Genomic DNA, 13,078 nt, shown 5'->3' with positions numbered 1-13,078 from the left:
AAATGGAAACACAAAAAAAGAAGACAGTGGAAGAAAGAAGAGGGAGAATAGGTAGGGAAGGAAGAAAATTATGAGGGATTATAATAAAAATTATATTTAAATAGTGTCTAAGTTTATATGTGCCTCACTATTAAATACAAACTCTAGAGAGTCATAGGAAACCCACTGGCTTAGAGGTAGATGTACTTCTTTTTTTATTACCGAATTTTCTAATTTTCTTAATCAGCATGTAATTTTTTGTGCATAAAGCCATTCTGGTATTTTAAAGAGCTTTATATAAGTATTTCTATTTTTTCCAGATTCTAAAATTTTACAAAAGCCTAGATTTTGCCACTTTTAAAACACTCAACACATTGTAAATTAATGCACCATTTTCTTGTTAAAATCAGCCTTGCATAAAATGATCTGTAGCTGAACAGGAGCAATAGGAAAGGTGTGAACTACTTCAAGGAAGTGCTAACTTCAGAGCCCAAATGAGAACATTTAAATGCTAAAATTTTTAGCAACAGCAAACAGATGTTTCTGCAAAATATCTTCTTTTTTTTTTTTTCCTGTTTTCCAAACTCTTTTTTCTCCATAAATTTACTTTTTCATTCTTCATACTTGGACTTTTCTGCCACTTTGCCAATTTTCAGTGCCCATTCATCCTTGAAATGTTTCATTTTAACTTCTCCATCTCTTTTCCTCTGCAGTAATTGCAATGTAAGCTGGATGTATGGTCCTGCTCTAAAAAATGAATTCAGTATTAGTGACATGTACCAGGCTGATGGCACTGCAAACTGAAGGCCATTGTTTTAATCACAGCAACTCACGCATCAAACAACACATATCACAGTCGCCTGAACAACTATTCTCAATTCTCAATGATTAACCGTTTGGCATAAAACATAGTGTTAATTTTTAAAATGACTGCATGTTATAGGTATATGCTTGACAATACATATTGTATTGATGATGACAATCAAATAGTCATTAGACAATATTGAATTTGAATGGCTCACAAAGGCAGAAGTCTACCTATTAATTGTTAATTCCAATTAAATTTGTGATTGCACAGATATTAACTCTCAAAAAGAGCACAAACACATGTGTCAAAGACAACTTAGATGATTCTAATATCATCATTAGCAAATTTATATACTCTATAGCAAACATAAAGTTCTACTAATGTATCTATTTAAATATAAATGGAAATAAAATTATCCTTTCTCATCCATAAGTGATTATTTGTATTGACAATTTGCCAACTCCAGGATAGTTTTGCTACTGTCTAAAATATCACCTCATCCCCACAAACATCAACTGATGGTGGTTTCATGAACTTAATAGAACAAAAATGGGCCTAAGTCTCAGGATGCCTGGATTTAAGTAAGACACATCTTCTAAGTGAACTAAGTGTATGAACTTGTACAAATTTCTAAAATTTTCTGGGCGTTACTTCAGCCAACTGTAAAAGAGTGGTAAATAATCATGAAGATGCCATGCTCTCCTAATATTCTCTGACTAAAATGTCCATGGGCTTTTGTATCTGTAGCAAAATCCCTATGGATAATTAGAGAAATCTTGATAGTCTGTCTCAATATATCTTTAAAAGAATATGACCCTTTGTGAGTAGTTAGAATGAGGAACTTTCTCCGTTGTCATTTGATATAGCCCTGAACTGAGTTTCTTTCTAAATTATGATCACATCATAAAACTTCACCCCACCATTAGAGCTTACTTTTACTTTAATGTGTTTTGCATATCAAGATTCTCCTTAGAAAGTAAATTACCTTAGGACACATACTTTATGTCCGCCATTAGCGAATATAGGAATGCAGATTGGTTTATAATCAAAACTTTCAAGATGGAACATAATATATACATAGGGCTAGAGCCTTGCCTTTAAGGAACGGAAGGGGATCAAAGAAGGAAAGAACAATTCCTAGCTGCTAACTCAAGTGTTTGGTGGACTAAATAGATCACATTTATCAAGGATTAATGTGGTTATGAGATAACTTGAATTTTAATTATGTGAGGTAAACAATGACTGAAGGGAGATTTAATCTGAGGGGAAAAAATAGTAGAGAATGGAGCTTGATATCATTAAGTATTAGAATAACTATCATGAGATTGAGGGATCAATATCTAAGGATTATAATCGATACAGATGGGTTGAAATTACAGGAGCGAATTACAATGAAATGTTGGCATAAACTTCTTTATAGTTATTTGAAGACAGAATAGTGTTTATAAAGATAGCAGTGTCTTCATTCTTAGAAATTTTATATAAAGTTTGAAAAGTCGTCAGAATTTTTTGCAGACAAGATGCTTGCCTGAAATGAGCATTTGGATTAATATTCCATAAAAATAGTTTTTAACCGGGATCAAACTAATCATAACCCTTATTGGAGTATGATATGGTAAATATAATTTAACATACTTTCACCTTTAATTTATAGTATTTTTTGCTAAACCATATCTCATAAATGAATTCCCAGCTTACCTATATGAAATATTGACTTTACCTTTATAGAAAGTTAAATTTAGTACAACCTTTGTCAGGAAAGCAATGTTCCTATTATAAATAAATATGAACTCCACTTGAATTATAGCAATTAATTATTTTAACAAACATGAGGGTGTACTATCATTGTTATTTTACAGATGAGAAAATATAGCATCAGAATTGAAATAACTTATCCAAGACTACAAATTTAGAAAACAGTTGCGGCCCAGTCTTTTATAACTTCAGAATCTTTGTCTGAAAATTCTTACCAGTTCTTTCCTTATGATGTCAAATATGCATAGTGTTTCTTGAGCAAACTTTCAAGCAAAGATCTTTAAAAATAGAAGAGACAACAAGCTATCTAAAAGATTCAGTTACTTTTTTATATAAAAACACTGGGGTGGATAAATTATCCCTGAAATTTCTTTCTGCCTTTATGATGGTGAGATAAACTGAAAAAAAAATTAAATACAATGAAGAAATTTGCACACTGTTATTAGATGAAAAGGTTCTTGCAGGAACTTGTTATAGAAGTCTGTGAAAAGCAGAATTGATTTTTATCAGACTGATATTGCTCAGAGGAAATAGTCACTGCTTAACGCAGAAGAATGAGCTAAATTGCCTCTAAGCTGCCTTCATCTATATGAATATAGAAGCCAAATTTTAACTACTTTTCCTGGAAAAGATACATATGATGAACATTAAAATAAAATACACATGGTCTTTTCAGAAATTTAACAATTTTCTTCAAGCCAGCAACTCTGCCAATTTGCTAAGAAACAAGAATTTTAAGAAATGTTAAGTTCTAAATACATGGCTATGAGAAAAAGTCTAGCATTACCATACATATCTCAAGATGGTTTTGGATTGAGTATTTTAATTTTTTGAAATAGCCAACAGCTTGTTGGGAGATAACCTAAATTAAGAGTTGCTGCCATGAGAATAACTGCATTTTCCCACTCATTGACATTGTCTAACATTAAATCTGCATTCATTATGGACCAGTGAGATATGCATTTTTAGTTACTTTATTCTGATTATAGAAAAATAGTAGAAACTATTAAATGTAGACAGAAAAATTATACCTTCAATGGAATGAAGCACTAATAAATCATAGAGGAACAGTGTAGGCCTAGTCTTATCCACTTTTCAAATTCTTTGTTCTTTTACTAGTAGCTATTTCATATAAACCTTATGCTGTAATCACATTCAATAGAGTTTGGGGGACTATTGGATTAACTCAAGCTGTCTTTTCCAAAAAGTAAAACATAAAAATGCTGTGTCCATGGTCTTTAATAATTATGTGGTCAGATTCCACAAGTGAGGCCACTGAATTTCTCTTTCAATTTTCTATGGTTTTCCTTTATATTATTGGAGAAAGTTTATATTGGCTTATAAATATGATTTACAGGCACTGCAAAGCTCTTCAGTTTATTAAGGCTTTATGGTAAAATGCTCATGACTGACACTGGAAACCCATCACGTTGCTTCCTTCTGCTACCTGAGTTCATGGAGATGTTCTGAGAGCATGGCATATACTTTCTGAACATTCCTAAGTGAAAGCTGCCTAAGCACCCCGAAGAAATACTTCCAAAATATTATTTTTGTGTGCTCTTCTTTCCTCCATTACTTTGTTTTGCATCTTAGAAATAGAACCAGTAAGTTGAAGCAGGAGAAAAAAATTGGAGATAACAGTTTATAACACTCCTCTTTAAACTACATAATGTGAATATTTAATATTTCCAGAATTCCTTAAAGTTAGAAAAAATTTAACTGGACAATCATATTATTGAAAAATCAGATAACTTCTTCCATCCTGCTTTAGTCACATTCAATAATAACTGAATAACTTCTTTTTCAAAATCTACAGTTTGAGCTGAGATATTAATTCATTTAGGAGGTCAAGGCTGCAGTGAGCCATGATCATGCCACTGCACTCCAATCTGGTCAACAGAGCAAGACCCTGTCTCAAAAAAATGAATAAAATATAAAAATAAATAAATATAAACAACATTTTAATATATAATACATATTTGAATGTATCTTAGTGTTTTTCTTAGAATAAATGTCAAATGATAATGCACAGTCTATAAATACATGACTGATTGATTGCAGATAATGATAGTAATATCTTGATGGAGAAGAAATCAGATTTTCTTTAAGCTTAACATTTAAAAAACACAATTGTCCACCTAAAATTTAGAGAAAATAGAAACACTAGCTAAATGTATACCATTAGAAGCTAAAGTCACTCTTTGGCTACTTAAAACAATGCCATAGATTCCAATAGCTGGACACATGTCAACAGAGACAAGAACAGTTGATAATAGATGAGTCTCTCTATCCAGTTGTTTAGCATGTTGGATGAGAGCCACTTCATTGTAGGATAACATCTTTTGTTTATGTCATTCCTTCCTTCCTTTCTCCCTCAGTACCTTTCTCCGTTCCTTCTTTCCTTCCTTCCTTTTCTTCTTCATTGATGATAGCTATTTTATTACTAGGCCTTATACTAAGAAGCAAGATACAGTGGCAAATGCAATAGTTGTGACTCTGTTCTTCACAGAATTGAGTCTAAAGTGGGAGGCAGACAGCTATCAAATTTGCATACAAAAAATCTACAATTTTCTACATTGTAAATTATATAATATTATGGTAAGTACAACGGAGCCAATGGCCAAATATTTTGAAATAGATTAATAGTAATAGCAAATACAGTAACAGCATTAGATAGGGTAAAGAAGGCTTCTCTAAGAAAGTAGCACTTAAATTGATACTTGAATAATGATGAATAGACATCCACAAAAAAGAGTGTGGGTATGGGGGAGAATGATTCACACAAGAGAACAGCATAAACAAACAGAATCAAATCCTCCAATATGTGAAAGATGAGCAGTGTGGATAGATGGTTGTGAGTAAGTAGAAGAGTGAATTGGCTTGAAGTTGCAGAAATAGGCATAGGCCATATCAGGCAAGTCTTGCAATCTAAATTAAAGCATTTGAATTCTGGTCTACGTGCAATGAAGAACAACTGAAATGCTAGGAAAAGGAGTTATAAGATCTATTTTATATTCATTTTAAATATCAATAAGTTTTGTACGGAAAGTGAGCAAGAATGAAAGGGAGAGACTAATTAGTGGCCTATTCAACTCATCCAGGTCGGTATAGGTGGCCAGGACTAGTAAAGCAGAGAGGTAGGAAACTGTGAAGAATGCAAGATCCATTTTAGAGGCACTTTGGCAGGATTAGTGATAAATGATATGGGTGGTTTTTTTAAGAAGAAAGAGTAGATTCTTCAGTATGTAGCTTGGGTAACTCAGCAAAACCATTCACTGAAATGAGGATGCCTGGTTGGGAGAGAGGCAAGTTGAGCAGAGAAAATTAAAAATTTGTTGTTGAGCATGTCAAATTTTAATATAGTTTTTTTGTTTGTTGGATTGTCTATACATTAAAAGGGAGACTTACATTGATGATATGCATTTAATTGGAATATAGTCTTGGGAAGGAAGTGTTACTCTGTTAGCTTTCTTGGGCTGCCATAATAAATTACTATAAACTGGGGGACTCTAAAGAAACAGAAATTTATTCCCTCCCATCTTTGGAGTCTATATGTCCAAATTCAAGGAATTGGCAAGGCCTTGCTTCTTCTGAAGCCTCAAGTAGAGAATCCTTGCTTCTTTCTTCCAGCTTCTGGTAGCACTAGATGTCCCTTGGTTTGTGGCAGCGTAACTACAATTTATTTCTCCATTCTTACATGGTCTGTGTGTTTCTGTGTCTTCATGTGACATTCTTCTCTATGTGTGTGTGTCTCTTTCCTTTTCTTGTGAGGACAGCACTAATATTGGATTAAAAGCCCACGTTACTCCAGTATGACCCCATCTTAACTATTAACATCGGCAGTGACACTACAGTGATGTTTCACTTAGTGATAGGGATACATTCTTAGAAATGCATTATTAGGTGATTTTTGTCATTGTATGAACATGTTAAGTTCAGTATACAGTAACAGCATTAGATAGGGTAGTTAAAGAAGGCTTCTCTAAGAAAGCAGCACTCAAATTGATACTTGAATAATGATGACGAGACATCCATGAAAAATAATGATTGTGGGTATGGGGAAGAATGATTCATGCAAGAGAACAGCATAAACAAACAGAATCAAATACTCCAATATGTGAAAGATGAGCAGTGTGGATAGATGGTAGTAAGTAAGTAGAAGAGTGAATTGGCTCTTCTACAGTATAGTAGACTATAACGTCTATGTAGAGTATACTTACATAGATGGTATAGTCTACTGCACACCTAGGCTGTATGGTATAGCCTATTGCTCCCAGGCTACAAACTTGTACAGCATGTTATTGTGCTGAATTCTGTAAGCAATTGTAACACAATGGTATTTGTGTCTCTAAACATAGGAAACATACAGTACAGTAAAAACATGGTATTATAATCTTAATGGACCACTGTTCTATATGAGATCTGCCATTAACCAAAATGTTGTTACGTGGTATACGATTTTATTTCCAAATAAGGCCACATTCTGAGGTACTGAGAGTCAGGGCTTCAACATACTTTTCTGTGAGACACAATTCAACTCATAATGGAACCACCTATCAAGAGAGCACAGAGAGAAAAGAAACAAAGCTTGGAAATGCACATATGTGGAATTTCAATATGTAGATTTCTTTTGGTGGAAACACTGATAAAGGTTGTGGAGTATTAGCTAGAAGGAAGTCAGCCTGTATTTCCACCACTTTAAAATAAGAGAATGATTTAAGGTAGGAATGGTAAAGAGCTTCAAGTCTATTGCAAGGAGTAAGAGGAAGGCAGAAACAGTCCTCAGCAAGAAATGTAACTCAACATTATTCAATAAAGCAAGAAAATGTGAAGTATCTTAAAAAGATTAACAAAAAATTATTATTAAAAATATTGTTATGTAATTTAGGTGTTGGTGTGCTCTGGACACTCAATAATGAATAACAGCCAATTTCTAAGATTAAAGGGATCCTCTCTGGCTAATTAGCCCTCTGTTTTCTATGCGTATGTTGGAATGGGGAAAGCCTCCATCCAGCTCACTCTGGAATGAAATAAATTTGAACTTTGATTTTACATTATGAACAAAAATAAATTCTATCATCCCTGGTGACATAAATGTAGAAAATAAAGCAAATAAAAATGTGAAAATATAATATAAAAGCTTAACTTTATAATCTAGAGATTGAGGATTTTAAAAAATACTGAAATGTTGAAAATTATATCAGAAAATATAGAAATATTTGAATATGTAAAAAGTATCCAAAATACGGCAAGAGATGTAAACAGCATCGAGTCAAAAAATTTGCCTTAGTATTTCTAATGCTAAAACTTACAATACATACGAAGTTCTACTAAACTAATTTTACAATGATAAAAAATGAAAGGCTTAGAGCAGGAGTGGTATAAGGCAGAGAAAACAAGACAAATATGTATATTTTAAAAGTAATATCACATTATTTTATTTAAGTAAAAGCATGTGTATAGTATATATGTATATATATCTGCAGAAAGAGAAGCAGACAATTATAGTCTATGAATAGTACTTAATTTAGGGCGATAAGAACGTAACAAGTTTACTTTCTTTAACATATTAATATATGCAATTTAAAAATAAAGCAGAGAAAAGCAATACATGTTTTGTTGTGAAAAACTGAGCAGATCCAGCTTTTCCAGGTATTTTGTGGGGTGTTCAGTTCACTCTATCTTGTACTAGTTTTTTTTTTAATCTGCTAAACATTCATGACCTTCTCTGAGCTAGAGTTTAAAAATGAAAACTATAGTTGCTCTTATGGGACTTGTATTCTAATGGATAAAATAGATCTGAAAACAAACGCATTATTTTCTACTGTAATAAGCACCATAGGCCAGGTGCGGTGGCTCACGCCTGTAATCCCAGCACTTTGGGAGGCCTAGGCGGGCGGATCACCTAAGGTCAGGAGCTCCAGACCATCCTGACTAACATGGTGAAAACCCGTCTCTACTAAAAATACAGAAAATTAGCCGGGCGTGGTGGCGGGCGCCTGTAGTCCCAGCAACTCGGGAGGCTGAGGCAGGAGAATGGCGTGAACCCGGGAGGCGGGGCTTGCAGTGAGCCGAGATCATACCACTGCACTTCAGCCTGGGTGACAGAGGGAAATGCCGTCTCAAATAAAAATAAAAAATTTTTTTAAAAAACCACACCATAATGTGAATCAAGAACTTTACAGATAAAGATTTTTTTATAACTCTCTTTTCTATCTTTTGTCAACTCACACATATTTTGGCCCTAGACAAATTTTATTTCTAAATTGCAAATCTTGTGTTAAAGTTAATGAAACAGGGAAATGTACAGGATATATTTAAAGGTTGGATTAATAAATGAAAGCAGTAATAAAAATTAACTTTCATAAACATGCAAATAAAACATGGAGATCACAAAAAGGTATGTATTTTAATTAAGATATGCATTTTTAACAGTATTAAAAATGTAACTCCATGTTTCTCATGATAGTGCATAAATATGGTTCAATTTAGTAATGATAAGATGTAACTCATTATAAGACAGGTCAATGCAATGTTCTATTGAACCCAAGTTACAGTGTATGTCATTTATGTGCCTTGTTTGGGAGAGCAATAGCACAAATTAGTTCCATAAGCAAATTGGGTAATTTCTCTAGCTCTCCAAAACTACCAAATGAAGAACAATATTCTACAGCATTGCTTTCTCTGTATTATATGCAATGAAATAAGCAGAAAATTAATAAAAAACCGTGACAAATATGGTTTCACATTTATTCAGTATAGTTCTAAAATACTCCACAAGAAGATCTATAGAACTGAGGAAGTGGAAAATATTCTCCCATCACGTTCTTGCACTCTCTACATAAAGCTGTTTTGAAGGAGGAATTGCTCAGTAAATAGTTTATACAGAAGCAGTTTAACCAGTTTCCTAGGGACCATAGTTGCTTAGGAAACTCAGATATACTATGGCACAGAGGCTGTGACTAGACACCTGCTGGTGTACACAGCTTCATGCTGCCATTTTTACCCATTTCTTCTCTCTCTCCTGGCTGTGCTCTCATATGGCAGAAGTGCAAAGTTGGGAAACCAGTGCAGTTCTTGGCTCTGGGTGGCGGAAATAAAATTGCTCATCGGTTTACTATAAAGACCACCTTTGGTAGATAAATTTGTTTTTGAGAGCAGATTAGGCAACATGTTTTCTACCCTGCAAACACTTTCCATTGATCATTGGGATAATCTCTGAGGATTTACCATAATTATATTCTTTGGAAGCCCTGGCACATTAAGAAATGGTAATTGAATTTCATGAGAGCCATTTTCAAATCTCTGCTCATTTGAGAAAATAAAATCAAGGGCATAGGTATATAAGGTATACGATAAACCTCAGGCTAGTCAACTAAAAAAGAATCATGTGTTTCCTTTGCAATATATAATCCATAAATATAAAATATATGTCAGGGTACCCCTTTGAGATATTTCAGCCAACAAATAATTCTGGTGTTAAATAACTTTTTATTTTTATATAAAATAAAATTTACTTAAGCATCAAGTTTTATATGTTTTTATCTTTCTATCTATATAAATAAATGGGCTTTATAATGGCTTTTGTAGATTGGCACCTCATTTTCAGTTGATATCCTTTTAAAATGTGAAATGATGATGGTAATGTGGGAACGTGTGCTGGAAACGTGACTTGTGGTCTCTGACACCAGGCTGCCACATTTAGCAGCTGTTCAGTAGACATGAGGAACTAAGCAACAGAACACAAGCCATTGGACTGGGGACCCCTAGATGACACAGCATTATAAAAAGAGACAAAAAAATAAACTTTTCAATTAACCAAGGGCAATCCCTCGGGTCTGAGGCTCAGCATTATCCATGGCTTCTGCATTCTGTCTGTGAAGCTTTCAGCGACAGGCAATCACAACTTTGTCTGCCAAATGTTCTATGGTAGCAGATTATAGTAAAATTAGTGATATTTTAGCAGTCAACAATCTCAGATATTGAGAGAGTAGAAAAGAGAGAAAGAGTGGCCTAAAAACTGAGTTCACATTATTATAGAGTTTAAGTGGAGTTTAAATAGTTTTACTTAATGTTTACATTTCCAATTAATTTTGTGTGCTTTGAAAGTTAGTGGAATCCTGAGACCCTATTGTTACCACACTACTTGCTTAGGATCTCATCAAACTTCTGATTTGCGTCTTCTTTTTATGTCAAGGTTTCCCTGCACATAAAACACTCATGGGCATTTCCATCTTTCTAAGAAAAGAAAAAAGCAAAGGTCTTACAGTGGCCTACATGCCCCTCGGCAATCTGGCCTCTCTTTCCCACCTCCCCTTTGCACCCTGCCCTGGCCTCTGCACTCTTTCCTTGTGTGCTCTGCATGTTCCTGCCTCAGATCCTTTGCCTTTTTATTCTTTTTGTCTTGAAAACTTATCCCCAAATAGTTGATGGTTCACTTCCTCAGTTCCTTCAGGATGCTGTTGAAATGTCATCTTCTTAAGAATGCCTTTTTTTATTCCCTTGTCTAGATGCCAGTCCTCAGCCCTTTTTGTCCCTTTTATCTCCCTTTACCTTTCTAATCATTTTCTTCTTAGCATGCATCATTACATGACATACACGCTTATTATTTTGTTCAATTTACCAAACAGAATATAAGTTGCAAGAAGTCAGAGGCTCTTTATTTTATTCACTGCTGTACTCTAAACATCCAGAAAACTTCCTGGAACCTAGCAGATGATCAAAATATTAGTGGTTTGGATGAATGAAGAGTTCTGTACAAGTAACAAGCAGGATATTGTTCATAATCCTCTGGAGTTACCTTAGATAACCTACTTACTTTCTCAGATTTTCTTGCTGTCTCTTTTCATGAAAGAGAGCAGAGAACCGACTTCAAAGTATTCCTCAATAACAGATATTCATCTTTCAAGTGACCCCCCCCCGTTGTATTAAAAAGGACAGTTTATCAATCCTTCTTGAGTACTTTAAAATTAAACATACGCAACTCTTTGTCTTATTAATTGACATTGAGGCCGTAAGGGAAAAAAGTGCTGAAAATAACCAAAGCATGCTAATGTATGCATAATAGTCTATGCTATGGGACACGGTCTGCTTTGGTTGTTTGCTACTTTTAAAAATCAGGTGTTAGAAATAAATATATTACTGCTGTAATGATTTAAACAATACTAAATATGAGGTGGGGGGCCGAGGATAAAATTTCTTGTCTTAGCTTGAATTTCCTCAAACATAGACTTGAGGTGAGGCATTGTGTGCAAATAGTTTGAGAACCGATACCAGGGTGCAGGAGGGAAGAACTAGGGAGAGTGAGGCAGGGAGGAGGGAAACAACAATACCAACGTGCGTTTTTGAGTTTATTGTTATGGGCAACAGATGCTTCTAGGAAGCATATACGATGCTTTTCAAGATTGTCCAATCCAATAATTTATCCATTAGCTTTCACTTCAATTGATCAAAAATTGCTTCTTCAGAGTGTTTATTCCCGTCTTTTTGAGTTGCACTTTCTGTGGGCCCTTCCTACTTTGTCCTTGGCAGAAATCATGGGGGAGGGATGGAGGATGGACAGCTGGGATATTAGTAATAAAGGGATGAAAAGCACACCCTGAACTCAATCCATATGCACCCTGCATTAAATCTTCTCAGTTACTTAGTCTTCACGGTCTCTACAAATGATGTAATATGCAGTGGTCAGCGAAATAAGCTACAGAAGCTACAATCATATTTACTCCAACTAGCCCCCAGGTTGTTAGTGATATTTTTCCTCTCACATTTCCACCACCAATTCTAGATATGCCAGCCCTTCAAGCAGCATTTCATCTGGTCTTCGTTGCTTGCCTGATGGAGTGACCCAGACCTTCATCTCTGAGAAGTCCAAGCCCTTGAGATCCTTAACCCTAACTTCAATTGCTCCAGTTGTTTTTTCCCCATTATGCTAGGCATGGAAGACCACCAGAGACCCAAGAGGATGTTCCGATGTCAACACATACTCCCTGCCACCATTATGTAATAGAGAACCCTGTTCTACTGTGTTCCCTACTACAAATGTTCTCACCTCTCACGCCTCAGAAACCAAGACATCTAATCCATCAGAACCTAAGATTTCAGAAGAAGGAAGCATAAATTCCTCACAGGTGACTGGCAGTGGTGGTGAAAAAGGCCAGTCTTCTTTCATCAATGAACTTGTATGTTCTACCATTCGATTCAAATTTCATATTTCAAGAAATCATTTCAATGCATACACTGTATTCTTGCAGACAACACTGCAACCCTGAGGAGTGTTTTGTTGGACATGGTACCATAGTTGAGTCTTTAATAAGACGTCCCATTTTACCATTAGCCTGGTAATTCTGGATAATATGACATGGAATAGAATCAGTGGATCTCATAATCATGTTCTTATTGTCACCCTGTCTTTTATATAAAATGGATCTTTTAAACTGAAATGTTGTCACATGTTATAAATCTTAGATGTTGGTGTTATCAGTAAAACTATGGACAGGGAAGGAAAATCAGTAATAAATTAAGAGCTAATTATGTTTT

At 34.6% G+C, this 13,078-nt stretch overlaps 1 long non-coding RNA gene across 1 annotated transcript; it reads right to left on the bottom strand.

The window, feature by feature from the left end:
* Positions 1–356: 356 nt before the first annotated feature.
* On the bottom strand, positions 357–12,504 carry LOC112136068 (uncharacterized). Its single transcript, XR_002917269.3, has 3 exons — positions 12,307–12,504; positions 2,758–2,820; positions 357–726 (listed from the first exon to the last, which is right to left on the bottom strand). It is a non-coding gene; the product is annotated as an uncharacterized LOC112136068 (long non-coding RNA).
* Between the last annotated feature and the right edge of the window lie 574 nt (positions 12,505–13,078).

The sequence above is a fragment of the Pongo abelii genome, chromosome 14, assembly GCF_028885655.2.
Source record: "Pongo abelii isolate AG06213 chromosome 14, NHGRI_mPonAbe1-v2.0_pri, whole genome shotgun sequence".
In the NCBI taxonomy this organism is placed as follows: domain Eukaryota; kingdom Metazoa; phylum Chordata; class Mammalia; order Primates; family Hominidae; genus Pongo; species Pongo abelii.
Note: the sequence above shows the minus strand (reverse complement) of the source record. Positions and strands in the feature narration are given on the sequence as shown.